Source organism: Nilaparvata lugens, chromosome 1 (genome assembly GCF_014356525.2).
Source record: "Nilaparvata lugens isolate BPH chromosome 1, ASM1435652v1, whole genome shotgun sequence".
NCBI classification, from domain to species: Eukaryota; Metazoa; Arthropoda; class Insecta; order Hemiptera; family Delphacidae; genus Nilaparvata; species Nilaparvata lugens.
Window position 1 is genome coordinate 100,154,279 of NC_052504.1, and position 22,840 is coordinate 100,177,118.

A 22,840-nucleotide genomic window follows, 5' to 3' on the forward strand; every position below is an offset into this window, starting at 1 on the left:
CAATCTCAACCACACACTCTACCTCTCGCTCACTCCACCATCATCCAACTCGTTTCTCTCTTTCCGTTTCCGGACAAAAGCCTGAACCGGAACTTCCGGTAGCGTTGTAACGGCTTTTTGGAGGCTTGTGTGAATGCTATAATCTACCAACACACGCCAATAAGTATCACAATTGTGTGAATACTCTAACCTACTAACACATGCCAATAAACTGGGCTTGTGTGAATACCCCAACCCACTAATACACAACAATATACTAGGCTTATGTGAATACCCCAACCCACTAACACACGCCAATAAAATGAGCTTGTGTGAACGTTTCAACCCACTAACACTTTGCAATAAACTATAGTGAGGTCCACGTTATAATGGCAGTGTTTGTTTTTTGGTTAGCAATGGTATTGCTATCCTTGTCTATCATTCAACAAAGAGCTATCTCTTTCTTGGTTTGCTCTGTTGCCAGATCGTCTCTTAACAATGTAGAATCAAGAGTATATGAACGATATATTTCATCTCAGTTCTGAAAATCCATCATTGGATTATTAAGAAATATAATCTCTCACTCAATAAAACATAATTGATTATTCTAAACGAGAATGAACTGTTAATATTTCATCAATGAATCTGTATCAGCTACCGTCTATTTATAAGACATTTGCAGGAGAGAGGTTCGGCAACGTTGTTCTCCTATCTTTCTCCTCTGCCATTACAACGTGGACCTCACTATATACGAATACTTTGAAATAGAAAGAAAAAGAAAAATCACAGTACCCTTTTTGAATTATTTAATCACAGCATGTTTCGGACATTGATGCTATTTTCAAGTGATATGAAGTAAATCATAAGTAGATTTACTTCATATCACTTGAAAATGGCAACAATGTCCGAAACATGTTGTGATTAATAATAAATCAAAAAGGCTACTGAGATTTTTATTTTTCTTCCTATTTTTATTACAAGTAGTTCTTTACAGAAGAGAGATGAATACTTTGAACTCTCTATTCGAATAAATTAAGGATTGAAATGAGCTTTGAGCTAGCAATCATTTCTCCTATTCTGAAACTACAACTGTGTTTCAATGAATGTATAGATGAATATCATCTACCAGCAGGTAACTAGTGCTCTGCAAGGATATAATTTGAAACTTGACAAACTGAAAACTTGTTCCACTGGAATCTCGAAGGATAAAAAGTAGGCCTATAACCATACTCGGTAAAGTGTGCCTGTGTGAACGATCTAACTCACTAACACACGCTGATAAACATCGCTTGTGTGAAGGCTCCAACCCAACAATAGCCCACACATCTAAACAACGTCGATAGCGTGCCTCAAGCGATCACCCTTACAATAGGTGTACCGACACTACGTAACGCGTAGGATCTGAGTTTCTAGATAAGATAGTTAAGCCAACTATTCTACCTATTCTATGTTTTATAACGTAAGTTCTATACATTGAAAGAATAAGACTTTGGTATTGTCAATACCACTTGACAATATAAAAGTCTTATTCTTTCAATTATGGAGAAATACCACAACATCTCATACCATACAATCAAATTATTGATTTCTATAGATATTTCTCCTTTTAATTCATTTATTTTTTGTTATATATTGTCTTATCAAATTATTCGAACAGACAGAAGAGTATTAGAATGATGAAAACCAACATGGTTTTCAGAATTCGAATCTTGAAATCTTAGTTTTTGGATTTCAATCTTGAGATCAATATCCTCAACGTTTGATAATTTGATACTTTCCGAATACAAAATATACAATCTATACTATACTAAGACTCAACTCATACTACCTCGATCAAATCGTAGGACTCTAGTCGAGGTTACTACAGTATTTCGACCTTACGACTCTTTTGCCGATTGCCACTACTTCAGTTCCATGCTACTCCATTTTCTACCCTCACTTTATCAAAAATATAAGATATAATTCGTCACTACCATAGAAAAATAATAGCGTAAGTAGATATCCCATGGTATAGGAAATTTATGTCGCAACTTTTACTGTTATCTCAAGCCGATTAGTGTCGATTATTGTCAATTTTTACTGTTTTGTTGAGGTGATAGTGTATGAATGGCACAATTTGAGAGACTACCAGCGTCACACAGCTGCATAGGAAAGAACTACTTGAACTATCGGCTTGGGATAACAGTAAAAGTTGCGACATAAACGCCCTATACCATGGGATATCTACTTATGCTACAGTAAAGTATATAATATTACAGTAAAATGATAGTATGAATATACAGGGCTGATGAAAAGCTACCATTTCACTATTTCACTATTTCACTACTTAGCAAGTAACAAATTTCATGATAATTATTATGAATTTATTGTCTTATCTGAAGACTTTGTCTATCTACTAGTGAAAACAGTTGCTAACTGTAGGTATTTAGGCAGAATAAATAATATGAATTTTGTTTCTGAGGGTGATACTCACATAAGCTCTAGAATTGTGCGTGGGTAATGAGACGGATTTTTATAAAGAATGAATTATTGACCTATATAGTGAGGTCCACGTTGTAATGGCAGTGGAGAAAGAGAGAACAACGTAACCGATCTTCAGTCTTGTCAATTCCTTCTATAGACGGTAGCTGATACAGGTTTATTAATGTAATATTAACTGTTCATTCTCGTTTAAAATAATCAATATAATATATTTTATCAAGCAAGAAATAATATTTCTCAATAATTTCATAAAGAATTTCCATAATCAAGATGAAATATTTTGTTAATTAGTTATTGATTCTACATTGTTAAGAGACGATCTGGCAAAAGAGCAAAGCTAGAAAGAGACAGGGCTATCCGCTCTGTTGAATGATAGACAAGGATAGCAATACCATTGCTAATCGAACACTGCCATTATAACGTGGACCTCACTATAGTTCCAAGTTGTTTAATTACTATTATGATGAGTGGAATAAGGCAATTATGTAATTTTATATTTAGTTGATGGCATTATGAGGCTATTACATGGCTATATGAAATTACATGGTTTACACCTGTAATTCGATGAGTAAATCAATAAATATTACTTTATTCCAATATGAATCGATACTATGGCTCAATGTACCTAAGATACATTATAATGATAAATACCTGAAATCTATTCTAGGTACCTTGCTTTGACCATTCTATGGAGTAGGTATCATTTCGGAATAACAATGGTTTATATGCCCTCATATTTATTACTCATTAATACTATTCTAATATTTTAATATGAATCGATGGACTAGATAATGGAGTATGAAGGTTTCATTGAATTATGATTTAATGGAAGATTTAATTACTTTCAAAACCTTCTATTATGGAATATATCAATACTATTATAGCATTCTTATATGAATCGATATTTCAATAATAGACTATATGAAGGTATCATTAAATTCTAATCTCAATTAACAAAGATAATCACTATTTTGTTAAGATTGTCAACTGACTATTCTATTTGATTTTTCTGCTTTCTGGAAACTCTAACAGCGTCAGCAGGTGAGCATCAACACGTCAGAGCTGATTGTCGCTCGTTAAAAGTTAATCGTTGATCAAATTTAATCGTAGATCAACGTTGATCGTTGATCGACGTTCACAGTTGGTCAAACATAATCGTTGATTAACTTCAATATTGTAGATCAACCTTAATTGCTGATCAAGCTTTATCGTTGATCAAATTCGATTGTAGATCAACTTTGATCGTTGATCAACTGTAATCGTTGACCAACGTCGATCGTTGATCAACTCCGATCGTAGATCAATTCAGTCGATTATCCTTTATTGTTGATCAACTACAATAATTGTGGATCAACGTTCATTGTTTATCAACTCTGATGTTGGAATGCTCCGCCCACGATGATGGGCGTGTCTTGTGCCGACCAATCACAGCCATTCACCTTCAGCCATCTACCAATCAGAAGGCTTCTTCCACATATACCTCAATATTCAAGTCCACTGTGGATTGATAAAGGTGTGACAAAGGGAATTATCTCAAGTTTGAGTGTGGGAGAGGATTATGAAGTCCTAGCTTCACCGTGTTTCATTCCAAACATTGGGGGTCAGTTTCCGAGCTCAGGATTTAGCTGATTTCTAGAAAACAGCTGGAGTCAGAAAATTAGCTTTCCAAAACACGGAATTGCAGTTTTCATGATAATCTTCATTTTCCCATTTCTATAATTTGATACGTTTTTCCTTGATGGAATAAAACATTCATGAATGATTCAAAATAGCTGAAACTTTACACTATTCTTACTTTATTTTCTTTTGTGTTCAATTTTCTACTTTATCGAAATTCAATTTTAACGTGGACTGCTACTACGCCCCGTTTGGGAGAGACAATTTCCTGACTTCAGCTGTTTAAAGTCTAGAGCTTGGCTGAGTCCTGAGCTTGGAAACTGCCCCTGATAATTTGTTTGAAATCAAGACATCAGTCATATGGTGAAGTTTGGACTGTCTAGTCCTCTCCAACACTGAACCTTGAAATAGATTTCCAGTTGTCACACCTTTATCAATCTCTAGTGAACTTGAATATTGGAATAGCGCCTACCAGATTAATAATTTTCTGAGATGGATAAAATTCAATTTCAACAATGTTATATAAATTTATAATGAATTATACAGTTTTATGTAATGAAAATGAGAGAAATCTTAGGTACAAGTAAATGAATAAATATTTTATTGGTCATAAATATTTCAAGATTACATAGACCATTTTAGACAACAAGCATAAAAGCAATAGCTGAATATTTCCTTTCAATTATTGGCAAATATTTTCTCTCGAATTCACTACTCTTTATCAGATTAGTGAGACTTCATTGTACTATTCGACACAACGCTATATATAGGTATTTGCAAGCTTTCAAGCCTCAGCAATATATTTGTTAAAGCTTCAATATTCGCCACATTATAATATATATTATATAGTAGGAATGGTTTTGCAGTTTTTGACGTATTTTATGAATGTTTTTCTATGTAATTATTTCGTGCTAAGTAGATATTTTGTGTATTGGATTTGGCTGTTAGTTGTATTTGACGGGTTGAGTGAATTTAATTTATACTATATTATACATGATATTTCTATGATTATTGTTCTATTGGTAATTGCGAAAATATTGTTCCACGTTTATGTGTTGCGAATTGATAATATCATTTCTACAGATTATTTCCCTACTATTTTTTGCAGATGATGTGTTTTGAAACTTTTGGAAATTTCTGATGTATTGATTTAAAATATTGAAGATTCTTTGGAGATGTTTGATAATACATCATAATGAATATTATAGCCAACATAATAAATAGAATTCATTCATCTTCTTTGAGAATTTCTTGGAGATTTTGTTTTTGTATGTTGAGAATTAGGCTGCGTTTACACCAAAGTTATTAACAAAATGTTTATTTTTCCGTCCTTATAGATTCTCTTAGATTGAACATAACTTACCATAAACGAGATGATCATATGTGTTCCGTTTCGTTCAATCTTATAGAATCTACTTATAAGGATCAAGTAATTAACAAAATGTTAATAACTCAATTTTTATAGATTCTATTAGGTTGAACGGAGCTTGTCAAACACATATGTTCATCATGTGTATGATAAGTTATGTTCAATCTAATAGAATCTATGAGGATCAAGTTATTATCATTTCGTTGATAACTTTGGTGTGAACACAGCTTCAACGTCCTAAATGGTGAAAAAAATTGAAATTACATTATAAATATTCTAGCCTATAAATTGAATAATATTATGGCATACTGATCATCTTCTACTTAAACTTCTTGGAGATTTTTGTTTTTGTATGTTCACTCGTTGAGAATTATCTCCCAAAGCTACGGAGAACAAGCTTGAAGGAAAAAGTGTTTTGTATTTTAGGAATTTTTATAGAAATATGTAGGCAAACTTATATATACAAATCATCAACAAGGAACGTGACGTGGATTATGAGATGATACTTCTGAGAAAAAAAGATATTATTTGTTCATTATTAGCTTTAGCTGTGCAAAGGCTTAAAAATAAACTATCCACTCGTGATATTTTTCAAAGATTTCGATTCGTATATCATCAAGCTATCAAAATGGGAAAGTTTTCTCAGGGAAACATTTTTTTTCTGATCATTACTTTTTGAGATACGAGCGCTCAAAGTTCAAATTTTTGAGACAGAACATTTCGAATTCGGTAAGAGATAAATCCATGAGATTCAGAGGATAGATTATTCATGGTATTGATGATCTAGTGACGAGGACTAGAAAAGATTGAGAGCTGGAAAAACATTTTTGCCTGTGGTGCGAACGATATTTTTCGCCACACTACAGGTATTGCTGACAAAATAAAGAATACTCGTTTAAGCTATCGTACCTATCTCTTGATTTTAGTGGTAGAAGATTTGCAGTCAGGATTTCAGATTCTTTTAAAATTTCACTTGGAATACCACAGTCATCTTCAAGCATTTTTGAAAATTCGGAATGCACTAATCAACAATAAATAATTGAATAAAACTGGTTGCGAAGCGAATTAGTTTGATTCGAAACTGGAACTGAAATCATGGCGACTTCAGCTGATGATGGAAGTGGACACTCGCCCGATCTAGCGGATGACTTATTAACTACTTCCATGACCAGCTGGAAAGAGACAACTTTCTGGCCTAGACCGGAAAAGAAACCCTTTTCTGACGTCGTCTGCAAACAAGGTCTTTCAGATCTACGTAGTGACTGGAAAACAGCTGCTTTCTGTGCAGTGTGGCGAAAAAACTTTTTCATTTTGATAGAATGATGATATACAAATCGAAAAACTTTGAAAAAATATCACGAGTAGAAAGTTTATCTTTAACGTTTGCACAGCCTTAATTGAAACGAACGACCACCAATCAAATTTTCTTCAATATATGAATTCATTCATTCACTGTAACAACAATGAGATCTTTCTAGTCGTTCTTTTTATAAAGAATTGGAATAATACAAATGAGAGTTGGAGATCACAGAGTTCAAAGTGAGAATATTCTAATATTCACGGTTGGGTTGAGATATGTCCTCATATATACAGAAAAGTATTTCAACAAGTATTCCGAGGGAAACTGAACGATTTACTGGATGATTTATGACTTTATCGATAAGTGAGTGTTAGCTGGCTTCATTCTTCATTATTGCTGTAGAGTTATGAGGAGGGGTTATGGCAGGAGGGTTATGGCAGGGGGTTATAGCAGGGAGTCAGGGGTAGTTAGGACAGTAGGGGGTGGAGTTACAGGACCCTCTATTTCCCCAGGTAGATGATTTGATGAATGGTCTACAGCGTCAGGTCATCTCACGCGAGTAGGGCTCTCCTTTTCGTTCTTATTCTCATCCTATTTCCTCTCTCTTCCTTCGTTCTCCTTCTCTCTTTCCTTCTTTATCCTTTCTCTCTTTTCCTTCTTCTCCCGCATTCACCTTTCTCCCAACATCTTTATTGGCTCCTTCATCTTCTTCTCTTCCCTCTCCATCATAATTGTCAGACTCTTCTTTCTTTCTCCCTTCTCTCTCTTCCTTCTTTTTCCATTATCTCTCCTCCTTCTCTCTCCCTTCTATCTTTTCCTCCTTCCTCCTCATTCATCTCTTCCCACACATCCTCTTTGTCGGCTCCCTTAACTTCTTCTCTATCCTTTTCACCATAATTCTCATAATCTTTCTTCTTTCTTCCCTCTCTCTCCCTTCTCTTCTCTCCTACTTCCCACTCATTCATATCTCTCAACACATCCACTTTGTTGGCTCCTTTATCTTCTTCTCTTACCTCTCCACTGTAATTCTCAGACTTGCCAGCTGCTAAATTCTATTCTTCCTGCACACTAAAACTTCCACTCTTTTTTCCTTCCTCATTCTCATCCTATTCTTTCTATCTTCTTCCTTCTCATTCCTTTCTCCCTCTCTACTTGCCCTCTTTGCTAGCTTCTTGATCCTCTTCTCTTTAACTTCTATTTCCTCTCTCTTCCTTCGTTCTCCTTCTCTCTTTTCCTTCTTTCTCCTTTCTCTATTTTCCTTCTTCTCCCGCATTCACCTTTCTCCTCACATCTTTATTGGCTCCTTCATCTTCTTGAGGATGGACACGTTAAGCCGTCGGTCCCGGCTGCCTAAAAAGCAATCGTTAGGTCATGTCAGAGGCCCTGGAATTGATCAGCTGCGACCTGAAAACTCTGACACCAGACCTGATACAGCCAGGTCACTCGATATTATTATTATTATTATTATTATTCTCTTCAACTTTCTCACTATAATTCTCACACTGGCCAGCTGAGAAATTCCATTGTTTCTGAACACTAAAACCTCCAATTCCTCATTATGTGGTGGTTCATTATATCTCTAAATAACCCACAAACGATTTGGCAACAATGCGGAGTTGACAGAGCTATCAGCTTTGTCGTATGACAGACAAGGATAGCAAATCAATGTCAATCAGATGCCGCTGACTTCTAAAGGTGTATCTCACAATAAATGTTTTGAAATCTTCAAAACTATAGTGAGGTCCACGTTATAATTATTGCAGTGTTTGCTTAGCAATGGTATTGCTATCCTTGTCCATCATTTAACAAAGCGGATATCGCTATCTTTTTCTCGCTTTTCTCTGTTGCCAGATCGTCTTTCCACAATATAGAGTCAATAATTTATTGAACCTACCGAAATATTTCATCTTAATTATAAAAATCATTATAAAATTATTGAAAAATATAATTTCTTACTTAATGAAATATGATTGATCATTTTGAACGGGAATGAACAGTTGATATTACATCAATAAACCTGTATCAGCTACTGTCTATAGAAGGCATTGACAAAACAGAGGATCGGCAACGTTGTTCCCTTATCTTTCTCCACTGCCATTATAACGTGAACCTAACTGAAGTGATTTTATTTTGCCTCCCCCTCCTCCAAAGCTATCCATATTCCAATTAATTCGACACAGTCATTCTGTTTCCCTGATAGTGATGTCTCCCTGAGCCCTAGGCTTGTGCAAGGTTCAATTCCAATGTGTATGATTCAACAGAGAGAAATATAAGCCAGAATCTCAGGTCATTCCGCTTCACCCTCACTGATGATGATGTCCTCCTTAAACTTAGGCTTGTGCGAGGTACCATTCCAATGTGTACGATTCAATAGTAGGAAATATAAGCTAGAATCTTAGGTCTTTCTGTTTCACCCTCACTGATGATGATGTCCTTCTAGAACCTAGGCTTGTGCAAGGTTCAATTCCAACGTGCATGTCTCAACAGAGGAAAATATATGACAGAATCTCAGGTCATTCCGTTTACCCTCACTGATGATGATGTTCTCCTAGAACCTAGGCTTGTGCAAGGTCCAATTTAAATGTTCATGATTCAATAGTGAGAAATATGAGCCAGAATCTTAGGTCATTCTGTTTTTACCCTCACTGATGATGATGTCCTTCTAGACCCTAGGCTTGTGCAAGGCTCAATTCCAGAAAATATGATTCAATAAAAGGAAATATAAGCCAGAATCTTAGGTTATTACGCTTCGCCCCCATTGATGATGATGTCCCCCTAGAACCTAGGCTTGTGCATGCTCAATTCCAACAAATATTATTCAATAATATGAAATATAAGAAAGATATTAGGTAATTACACTTTGCTCCCATTGATGATGATGTTTCCTCTATGCCCTAGGCTTGTGCATGGTTCAATTCCAGCGTATGTGACTCAACTGAGAGAAATATGAGCTTTTAATATATTATAAATATAGCTTATCTGTCTGTAGTTTTCTGCTCGTAAGCAGGTCCTTCTATATGGCAGCAGCCCTCCACTCTCTTCTATATAGCTTATAATATAGATTTTATCAGAGATTGACAATGGTGTAATAACCGAAACCGGTCTTCCTATCAATAATCAGTGGTTTTTTTACAATTTCTTAGTCTTTTTCATTCAATATGAATAATTACCACAATATCAACTTCTCAACTACACAAAAAGAAATATAAGCCAGAATCTCAGGTCATTCGTTTCACCCTCACTGATGATGATGTCCTCCTAGAACCTAGGCTTGTGCAAGGTTCAATTCCAACGTGTATGATTCAACAGGAGAAATAGAAGCCGGAATCTCAGGTCATTCCGTTCTACCCTCACTTATGATGATGTCCTCCTAGAACCTAGGCTTGTGCAAGGTTCTATTCCAACGTGTATGACTCAACATAGAAAAATATAAGTCAGAAACATAGGTCTTTCCGTCTTACCCTCACTGATTATGATGTCCCCCTAAGCCCTAGGTTTGTGCATGGTTCAATTCCAACGTGTATGATTCAATAGTAGGAAATATAAGCCAGAATCTCAGGTCTTCCTGTTTTACCCTCACTGATGATGATGTCTCTTTAGGCCCCAGGCTTGTGCACAGGTCGACTCCAACGTGCATGACTCAACAGTGTGAAATATAAGCCAGAAACTTCAGTCATTCCGCTTTACCCTCACTGATGATGATGTCCCCTCAAGCCCTAGGCTTGTGCATGGTTCAATTTCAACTCGTATGACACAACATAGTAAGAGATATCTATATTTCCCCGATGATGATGATGTCCCCCAAAGCCCAAGGCTTGTGCAAGGCTCAATTCCAACTTGTATGACTCAACAGAGAGAGATATGAGTGACATTTATGGATCACCATTAATTTGATGACAGTTAGGGGAGCTGAGAAGAAAATGGGCGAATTAAATTTGATGACAGGAGGGATTTAAGGGCTGTTTTGATAGGGGTCGCTAAAGTTTTTGTTGCAGAAAATCAGAGAAACGTTGTTTCACAGAATTGCAGTTGAATCTGAATCTAGATTACAACTGTGAGAATAGACCTCTGGTCTATCAGAATATAGAATAGACCTCAATTTATTGAGGAAATAGGAATTTATTTTCAAATAGAAAATGGACCTCAATCTGATTTGTTTTTTCATACATAGAATAAAATAGGATAGAATGACTGCCTTTATTTTATACCTGGGAGGGCGAATTTAGGGCGCAGTCGGCCCTCTCTCACACTCAACCCTCAAATATAGGAAAATTATAACCCATCTATAATGTAGGTATATAATAAGATATCCCATGGTAGTTTATGCTTCAAATTTCAAGCTGATTTTATGTTACTCAAGCTGATTACTGTCGACTACTGTCTATTATTAGTGTGTTGTTGGGAGTGTAAGAGTGTAAGAAGGGCACAGTATGAGAGACTACCAGCGTCACATAGCTTCACCAAAAACAACTACTAGGACTATCGGCTTCAGTTAACACTCACATTTGCAACATAGACACCCTATACACTGTCTATTATTAGTGTGTTGTTGGGAGTGTAAGAGTGTAAGAAGGGCACAGTATGAGAGACTACCAGCGTCACATAGCTCTAACAAAAACAACTACTAGGACTATCGGCTTGAGTTAACATTAACATTTAGACAAAAATGCCCTATTCCATGGGATATCTTCTTATGCTATTTTTTCTCTGTGGAATCACCATAAATGATACAGTATCACTAGACTTGATACAGTATCAACACAATATGATACAGTATGATCTCAACTTGATACACAACACTATGGAATATCTTCTTATACTATCTTCTCTCTATGGTGTTACCATAAATGATACAGTATCACCACACATGATACAGTATCAACACAATATGATACAGTATCATCTCAACTTGATACATTACACCATGGAATATCTTCTTTTACTATCTTTTCTCTATGGTGTTACCATAATGATACAGTATCACCACACATGATACAGTATCAACACAATATGATACAGTATCATCTCAACTTGATACACAACACCATGGGATTATCATCTTCTTATGCTATCTTTCATCTATGATATTATTTTCTTATTCAACATGGGTAGTCTCACAGAACATGCATGTATTTCACTTCTTATTTCTCTCGAAATGAATGCAACAAAACAATAATTCACATGAAAGCATGGAGCAGTTTCTAAATTTTTTATCATAAAACCTTGAATCAACAATAATTATAAATAATCCAATCATTTTCTTCATATTTCGCATACAGCTTACTTGAATTTAATTGGAAATCAGAGTCTAATTTCAATAATACTTTTCTATTCGATCTTGGAATATTGTTAGAGCTACACTGCATCCATAAGCATTAGTTCTCTTTTTTGAAGCATGATTTTCAAATTTTCGACATTATTACATGAACAACACTTACAATTATACACTAATCATTACTTACTGATTCCAGGCTCTGAAAACAACATCGTAGATAATGTCTTCTGAATTGGAAATGTTTATTAACAAATAATAACTACGATAATGTTTTTTTCTGAAATTCCTGCACTTCTTTATCACCTCACTATTCTATACCAATCATATTATTACTTGAACATATTAATTAATACTCTATTATATTATTATTATATCAATCTTATTCAATACCAATGAAAACTACAATGGAGTTATTAGATCAAAAGTTATCATTTTTCTAATCCTGGTATTTCCATTGAGGAATGTTCTATTCTTTTAATCTTGGACATGTTTTGAGAAAGGAAAAATTCAACAACACATATGCATTTCATTGATTTATATTATTTATATATGATCAATCACATTGAACAATAATGAATCTACAGTGTAGTATCTGATTGTTATCAACGTCCTCCATCGATCATAAAAAAATGGATTAACATAATTTAAACATTAAGTTGGGTTACACGAAATTTATTGACAAAATGTTTATCCACCCGTCCTTATAGATATTCTATTAGATTGAACGGAACTCGACAAACACATATGTTCATCATGTGTATGATAAGTTATGTTCAATCTAATAGAATCTATAAGGATTTTAAGTTATCAACATTTTGTTAATAACTTTGGTGTAAACGCAGCACAACATTTTAACATTTCGAAACATAAGTTTGATGAATTTCTCAGTAAATTATTATACAATGAGACTTGCACTTAACGTTTTATACACATATTTACAGTGACAGCTTACAGTCGACATTAACAGATCTTCCAGACAATCTAACAGGTATTTCATGTCATACTATCATATTTTTTCGAACTTTACTTCCATTAATGATTGATATAACTTTGTGAAACTTGTGATACATACTGAGAACAATAATTATTGAGTTGAATAAATTGTGTAACCAAAAAATTCTATAAATAGTTCATAAAATAGTAAATTTATATTGGAGTATATGATTCTCTAATCTTCAATAGAATTAATTCAACTTCTGATGATTTTGAGAGAGATTTCACTATAATTTTCAATCGATTTGATTAGAGTTCATAGTTTCTTATTTTTAAATTATACTTCCTTCAAATTTTGATCAACCAGTTATGTTTATTGAATGAAAAAGACTAAGAAATTGTCAAAAAACCACTGATTTATTGATAATAAGAAAGACCGGTTTCGGTTATTACACCATTGTCAATCTCTGATAAACTAAAACTAAATACAAGAGCAGCAGAATTTATACTAGTAGGCGAGTACTGCTATTGGTCGAGGGCATGAACGCCTGCCATTGGCCTAGCTCCTCCCACAGTCTCCTCCCACTCAACGGTGTGACAAAATGGCGGCTTAAGCAACAGATTTGCCATGATAATAAAATTTACCTTTCAGTACAAAATAAGAACCAAGAAAACAAGTGTGAAACTGAGTTTATCAGAGATTGACAATGGTGTAATAACCGAAACCGGTCTTTCTTATTATCAATAAATCAGTGGTTTTTTGACAATTTCTTAGTCTTTTTCATTCAATATGAATAATTACCACAATATCAACTTCTCAACTACACAAAAAGTTATGTTTATGTCTTGATAGTCAAAAATATTTTAAGAAGGAACATTTATTTATGCATAGAAACATACACTATCGTTCTCAATTATGAATGATTGGGGAAGGAACAACAGGCTCAAATCCCAAAACTGTTCCTTCCCTAAATTTAAATAGAAATTGTTCAAAAATGGGTCATGATTCAATCTGCTAGTATTTTTCCAAATTCATCATACAAGTCACTTAATTTTGAATGGAAATATTGTCATGAATATGGATTACAATTTGGCGAATGTTTGATTCAAGCTGCTAGAAAAAATTGTGGTATTGACACGCATTTTCAGTTCCAAATTTCCATTATCATCCACTAGCATAAAATGAGAGTGAATGAATAATGATATATGAGAAATAAGTAGAAAGTGATTTATGTAAATAATATGAGAGATGAGAGCAAATACATTATTTGTGAATACATTTCCAGTATTTGAAAATGAATACATTTGGTTGCTCACTTGAAACTTTAAGCACGTTTCGTGAATAACACCAGTGACCGAATAACCATTTAACCGATACTCACTGTTGGAAGTGAATTTCACTATAATAGCTACTTCTTGCACTCTTTTGCATATTTATTTGCACTCTCATTACTTTCCATATAGTATATTTCGCACCTAGAGCAGAAAATGAGATTTTTCCGGCTCGAAATCGGTTTTCAAGTCCGTGGCCGTAGGCCGAGGACTAGAAAAGATTGAGAGCCGGAAAAACATTTTTGCCCGTGGTGCGAACGCTATTTTTCGCCACACACAAAAATAAACAATATATATATGAGAATAGTTGTTTACTAAGCACTTCCGAAAGCAGAAGTGGGAGGTGATAGCTCTAGCAAATCTGAGGTAATCTGAATATCAGGAAATTGTCCAAGTATTTTTTCTTTTATTCTGATTTGTCTAAATAACCTAAAAGATGATGTTCAAGTATGTGGGAGGTTGAGTTTATACTTTTTTATTCTTTCAAATGACAATAAGATGATATTATTATGGATGTTTTAATTATTATTGAATAATGAACAGAAATAATAAAAATTTTTTTGATCAGCAGTTTTTTGATCACTTTTCTTAGTTCCATGTTAGCGGCTGAAAGCGTACTCTTTCCGGCCTAGGCCGGAAAGAAACCTGTTTTGACGTCAGACGAGAGTCGTCTGCAAACAATGTCTTTCAGATCTACGTAGGGACTGAAAAACAGCTGCTTTCTGTGCAGTGTGGCGAAAAATCTATTTCTCTTGACCTCTCTATGACAGATTTAGAATTTGTTTTCAAATCGGTTATTGTACCCGCTAAATCAAGAATCTACGTCTATGCGAAATTTTGTGTTAATCAGTTGAGTAGTTGAGACGTGATGATGCGTCATTCGTGAATTTCCTATCCCCTACGTGTAAAAGCCAATTCTCTCCTTCATCATAGATTGGAGATGACAATTCCCACTTAGTCTAACGAGACCCATGGTGATACAAAAAAAAGACATGAAGATATTGTGAACAAGAATTGTCAACATTTTAAATTAAATAAATTATATCATCATTTTTTGAATCAAAACCTTACTAGACGCATATTAGACTCATCACCCTCCAGATCTCTGAAAGCATTGAGAATCTATTATCTGCCATCTGCTATCTGCTATCTGTCATCTGCTATCTGCTATCTGACATCTGCTATCTGTTAGTTGATATCTGATATCTGATATATTTTATCTGTTATCTGCTATCTGCCATTTTCTATCTGCCATTTGCTATCTGCTATCTGTTATATCTATCTGATATCTGATATCCACCTCTCACTCCCTTGTAATCACTTATTCAGTCTATCCATAATTCACATCTGCTATAGTGGGGTCCACGTTATAATGGCAGTGTTTGATTATCAATGGTATTGCTATCCTTGTCTATCATTCAACAAAGCGGATAGCGCTAACTCTCTCCCGCTCTGCACTGATGTCAGATCGTCTTCTAACAATGTAGGATTAATGATTTATTGAAAAAATATTTCATCTTAATCAAGATAATTCATTATGAAATTATCGATCTATTGAACTATTTAACAAAGCAGATAGCGCTCTCTCTTACTCGCTTTGCTCTGTTGCCAGATCGTATTTCAACAATGGAGAATTGATAATCAATTAACAAAATATTTTATCTTGATATGTAAATTCATTATGAAATTATTGAAAATATAATTCTTGCTTTGTAGAATTTGATTTACCATGGGATATCTACTTATGCTATTGTTCTCTATGGTAGTATTTTGTACAATAAATGAATGAATTTTTGTACAATAATTGATCATTTTTAAACGAGAATGAACAGTTTATATTACATCGATAAACCTGTATCAGCTACCTTCTATAAAAGGTATTGACAAGACAAGAGGATCGGCAACGTTGTTCTCCTATCTTTCTCCCCTGCCATTATAACGTGGACCTCACTATAGGTGTTCAGATCAAATTGAACCTTATTAAATCACCAGTAGTACATTATATCCATCTCACTTTTTTGGCCATCTCTTTGCCTTCCCAGTCTACTTAAATTTTCCTTCATTACCATCAATTTTTACTCCATTCAATTTTCTAGATTTCTATTTATTCTACGTTTTCTTCAATTTCACTTCTCTATCCTCCCTCTTCTTCTTCTCTGTCTTCATCTCCTCCCTCCCCATTTCCACTCTCTTCCACTTTCTCTCTCTGTCTCACTCTCTCTCCATTTCTTTGGTAGAGAGTTAGTGGGGAAGATATTTTTAATATTCTTTCCGAAGAATGGACATTGATATGTCCAAAGCTCCACCAATTTATGTAGATGCATAACAATATTATCTTTAGTTATAACAAATCGCTTTTTTCATATTATATACAGTTCAATAATTATTTTCTTGGTCTATATTATGTAAATTCATCTATAATTTTGCTGTATTGTAAGCTATTGTATATAAGTGTATAAGCCAGTATATATTGTAATCTACATAAATAAAGTACTCAATCAATCTTCGCATCCCTTATCCCTTATGTTTTGTAATGGGACCACCATCATAGTTTATCTATCACCTATTACATCTTCCCTCTATTGTATTTTATTAGGAACTTCAATTTTTTATGGTATAATTTCATGATAATTCTCACTCCACATGGATGCAAATAACAACTTTATTTTGCTAATGTGATAATACTTCAGTTGATGTTGATGGCTCAATATGTACAATATTATTTTCTTCAATGTTTGTCTTATTTCTTCTTCTTTCAATCAGGGATTAGGCTATTGCCTGTTCCGACTCACATTCAGTTTGTAATTAGAATAAAAAAAATAATAATAATAATAAATAAAATCTATAAATTGATAACACCAATATAATCTAATGTAATATCATCATAAGCATCACTACAATCTACTGTTTTCATTTTATAATAAATATAATGATCATTGCCATCTATTTCGTGGCCTGCCTATGTCTCTTTTGCCTACCGGTTTATACTTGAAAATTCTGTGAGGAACCCTATCAGCTGACATTCGTTCCACATGCTCTTTCCATTGCTGACGATAAGATGCAACTCTCTCATTCAGGCAGAAGATATTCAGCTATTTCCGTATATCCTCATTCCTGATGTGATCTCTTCTGTCACAGCCCTTAGTTCTGCGAAGAAATCTCATCTCAGCTGCCTGCACTTTACTCTCAATTGGCTTTGATGTTACCCACGATTCACTACCATAGAGTAGTAGTGTAGCTGCCATTGTCTTATGAAATTCCATTATCGTGCTTGTGATAGCTTTCTTTCCCAATGTCCTACTGATACTTCAACAAATCATTTGGAATCTTCCTACCTTCTTCTCTACATCCAATTCATCTTTATAACTAATTTCACAACCCAGATATGTGAACTGAGACACCTGCTCCAATACCTTGTTGTCTATCACAATCTCTGATCTTATTGGGTACTTTCCTTTAAAAGCCATGATTTTGGTTTTCTCCTTTGATATCTTTAAATTATATTCTTTACAAATTTCATGCAGGATATGAACTGATTTTTGGAGGTCATTTTCGTTCTCCTGTACTACACACAAATCGTAATGTTTGTAATATTGATTATTACTGATGCGGAACTGATAGAAAATAATAATTTATTTCTTAAGTTTCATTTAATTTTATAATGTCAATTTTTGTAAATGTTACCATAGGCAACAGCCTAGTAACAATTGTCAATGAATATCTTATCTCATCTTATATTATCCTTATCCCGCCATCTCCTCCCTTCAATCCCCTTCTACCATTCTCAATTTCCCCCCACCACCATTTCCTTTTTTTGTGAGAATCTGTCGGGGGTTCACATCGTTTTGTTCTCCTCGCCAAGTGATCAGAAAATAAAGAGAGAGAGTGAGCTCTCTAAGAGAGCTTATTAACGAGTGTCATGGTGTTGAGGAGTGGGGGGATCGCCCAGTGTAGAAGGGAGGTTTAGGGGACCCTCTCCCCCCCTTATTGTGCCGACCTCAATTTTCTCTTTAAATGAAGCGCAAATTCAATCTATAGTCTCACTGATTGGCCTCCTTCTTATAAAACTCTTCCTCATCGTCTTCTTCTCCTTATTTTTATTCATCAACTTCCTCTTCTTCTTCTTCTTCTTCTTCTTCTTCTTCTTCTCTTCTCCATGATCGAATTCTACTTCATGGTATTTTTCTTCTTCGTCTCTATTCAATTCATGTGCCTTCCACTTTTCATTCCATTTTTCTTCCCCACCTTAATTTTCCTTCTTAGATCCATTTTTGTCATCTTCAACAGTTTTCTTCTGTTTTGTAATATTTCTTCTTCTTCTTAATTTTCTACTCCTTTTTCCTCTTTTCTTCTTTTCATCCTCCTCATCCTTCCTATTCTTCTTATTCTTTATCTACTTCTCCAACTTACTCCTTTCCTTCAAAATTCTATCTTTCTCCTACTTCTACACCTTCTTCTCCTTCTCCTCCTCCTTCTCCTCCTACTGCTTTCCCTCCTCATCAACCTTATTTCCTTATTGATCTACTTCTCAAAAATATTTTTCTTCTCCTTCTCCCCATCCTTCTCCTACTTTTTCAACATCTTCTTCTTCTCCTTCTTTTCTTATTCATTTACCTCCCTATTTTCTTCTCCTCCTCATCAACCTTATTTTTATTATTAATCTACTCCTCCAAAATATTCTTCTTCTCCTTCTCCTCATCATTCTTCCACTTTTTCAACATCTTCTTTTTCTCCTTCTTTTCTTATTCCCTCTCCTTCCTATTTTTTTTCTATTTCGTCCTTTTTTTATTCTTCGTATTTGATTGTTCAATTTAGTTCTCCTTCTTGCAAAGTTCCTTCTTTTTCAGGGTTTCTCCTTGTTTCTTTTTGTTCGTATTCTTGTTCGTTATTGCAATTCTCTCCTTTTCCTACCCGGTATCCTTCTTCTTTCCCACAGTTTTCTATTCTTCTGCTTCATCTTCTTCTTCTTCTTCTTCCCCATCTCCGTCTTCTTCTTCTCTCCCTTCTTCATCTTCTTCTGCTTTCCCCCTTTGCCGTCTCCTCCTTCTATCCCTTCTCCTTCTTCTCCTCCACCTTTTCTGTCTTCTCCTTCTTCCCCTTCCACTTCTTCTTCTTCTTCTTTTTATTCTTCTTCATCTTGTTTCCCTTCTACTCCTTCTCCTGTCTTTTTTTTCTCCTCCTTCTTCTCCTTCATCTCCTTTTTCCTCTTCTTCTTGTTGTTCTTCTTTTCCTTCATCCTCCACTGATTGCAATCCCAATGTCGTCTACAGACACACTTATTCTTCATTCACTCCTCCTCCTTCTTCTTCTTCTTCTTTTTCTTCTCCTCCTTCTTCTTCCTCTTCTTCTTCTTCTATTCCTTCTTCTTCTCCTTCTCCTCCAAAATCACTTATCTTGTAAGTGCATATTGAAGGGTGGACATCTTCGATTCTCATTATTCTCTTCCTCACTCAGTCACTCTCTCTCACTCTTTCACTCTCTCATTCTCTCTCTGTCCAACACTTGAGAACAAATTCCATTTATTTTCGATTTCACCCACTTATTCTTCACCAATCTTCATTTTTTTCAGCCATAGTTCTTCTGACTTTCACTTTGTTCGAGTGCAGAGTTCTGGAAATGTTCTGTGCCAATCATAGCCTATAGTGAGTTCCACACTATAATGGCAGTGCATAAGGCGAGAGAACAACGTTGCCGATCCTCTGTCTTGTCATTGCCTTCCAAAGACGATAGCTGATACAGGTTCATTGATGTAATATGACCGGTTCATTCTCGTTTAAAATAATCAATTATATATCATCAAGCATGAAATTTCATTTTTCAATAATTTCATAATGAATCTTCATAACTAAGATGAGATATTTCTTTAATCGATTATTTATTCTACAATGTTAAAAGACGATCTGGCAACAGAGAATGCGAAAAAGAGATAGCGCTATCCGCTTTCTTAAATTATAGACAAGGATAGCAATACTATTGCTGATCAAACACTGTCATTGTAACGTGGACCTCACTTTAATGATAACATTTTACAGATAACTTTTGACAGTAAATTTTTCACTTGCCCTGCAAAAATCATCTGCTTTTTCCCTGAATGATATATCAACCAGAAATTCAAGACATGTCTCTAAGTTTTTGCATTCCTTCGCTTTCATTATAGTTACAGATAATAATTATTAGTTACAGATGATTATTGATGATAACTTTGCACAGATAATTATTTATGACAGTAAATTAATTTTTCGCCCCTCTTGGATGTAATGAGCTGGTTTTCGTGCATCATATGGAGGCCGAAAATGATTGTTTTCTGACCAGGCCGGTAGAAGTTTTACGGCCCTAGGGCTGTAAAATAACTTTGAAGTCAGCTGATTATGTTTTGATGTGAACGTGTTTACAAAATGGTTTATTAAATGGAATCAGTTTATGCTTCTAGAATTGAATAAGTATTCTGCAATAAGATACTATCATTTTATTTGAATGAATAAAATACAGATAAGATATATATTATAAACTATTCAAATTCGATTTTCAGTGTAGGATAGAACTTCTACCTAAACTTCAGAATCAAGGACAACAAGCATTGTTGACGTTGACATTCAGATTGGCCAAATTTCAAGTGTGCTAAAACAGCTGATCAAAAAACTTTTCATTATTTGTGTTTATTATTCAAAAATCAAAACATTTATAATAATAATTATCATCTTATTGTCAATTGGAAGAATAAAAAGTATAAACTCAACTCCTTACATAATTGAACATAATCTTTTAGGTTATTTAGACGAATCAGAATGAAAAATAAAAATACTTAAAAAAATTAAAAATTGAAAACCGATTTCGAGCCGGAAAAGTCTCATTTTCGGCCCTAGGTACGAAATATACTATTTCCACATTCTGTGTAAAATTATTAGTTTATCCTCATTCAACAGGTAATTCTTAACAGTAAATTTTTTACTTCCTATGAGAAATTATCAATTTTTTCCTCAATTTACTGACAATTTTTGAAATTCAATTTTTCTACTCAATGTTTAAAACCATCAGTTCTTTTCATAATGAAACATCAGCGAGTTCAAGAAATTTCACTTAATGATTGCAATCCTTCCGTACTTATTATCAGTTCTAGATGTTTATCAATAACTCTCCACAGAGAACTTCTGACAGTCAATTTTTCCACATTGTCTGTAGAATCATCCGTTTCTCCTCATTTCACAGATAATTCTTGACAATGAATTTTCCCACTTTCTGTACAAAATCATTCATTTCTTCCTCAATTCACAGATAATAACCTACATAATATTTGGACGATTTGTGACGGAATCAGGAAATTGAAGAAGTTTTGGGCAATAGCCTGTTTTTTCTTTCCCGACTATTGTATTGTTCGCTCTATCTAATAAATAAATAAATAATAAATAAATAAATAATTCTTGATGGTCAATTCGTTATTCTCTATTGATTCATACAATACGTACATCATCAAAAAGATAGGGAGCGAAAAAATAAGGTAACCTTGTGCTATTCCTCTCCCAAATTTAGATAAGGTTACACATAGTCCGAAATAGGTAAATTCTTGTAGTGCTGTTCACTTCATAAAATTCTCAGTCCTTAATTATTTCCCCAAAGTAGATTTAAAATAATATATTTTTAATTATTCCACTATCTTTGCAAAATCATCCTTTTTTCCCCAATTCACAGGTAATTTTCGACATTCAATTTCTTCACTAACTCTACAAAATCATCAGGTTTCTTCTCAATGAAATGTCAGTCAAGTTTCAAGACATATCTCTTAATTATTGCATTCCTTAGCACCCACTATTAATCACAGATAAAATTAATGATAACTTCTGACAGATAACTTTGCACAAAAAACTTTTCACAGATAATTTTCGACCTTCTCTGCACTCTCTTTGCAAAGTCATCATGCTTTAAATATCAGTTAGATTTCAATTCATCCCTTTTAATGATTGCAATCCTCCCGTACTAATTATCAGTTACAGATAATCAATGATAACGTTCTACAAATGATAGTTTTTGATAGATACCTTCTCACAGACAACTTCCCATAGATAACTTTTGACACAACTTTTCACAGATATTTTTGACATTCCATTCCTCCTCTTTCTCTAAAAAATCATCAGTTCTTCCCCAATGGAATATCAGTCAAATTTCAAGTCATTCCTCCAAACTCTTGCATTCCTTTCGCACTAATTATCAGTTACAGATAATCAAAGATAACGTTTCACAAATGATACCTCTCCACAGATAACTTTTCACACATAGATTCTGACACATAACTTTTCACAGATAATTTTTGACATTCAATTTTTCACTTTCTCTACGAAATTATCAGGTTTTTAGTCTCCAAAGTCTTGCATTCCTTTCGCACTAATTATCAGTTACAGATAATCAAAGATAACGTTTCACAAATGATACCTTTCCACAGATTACTTTTCATACATAAATTCTGACACATAACTTTTCACAGATAATTTTTGACATTGAATTTCTCACTTTCTCTACGAAATTATCAGGTTTTTAGTCAATGAAATATCAGCCAAATTCA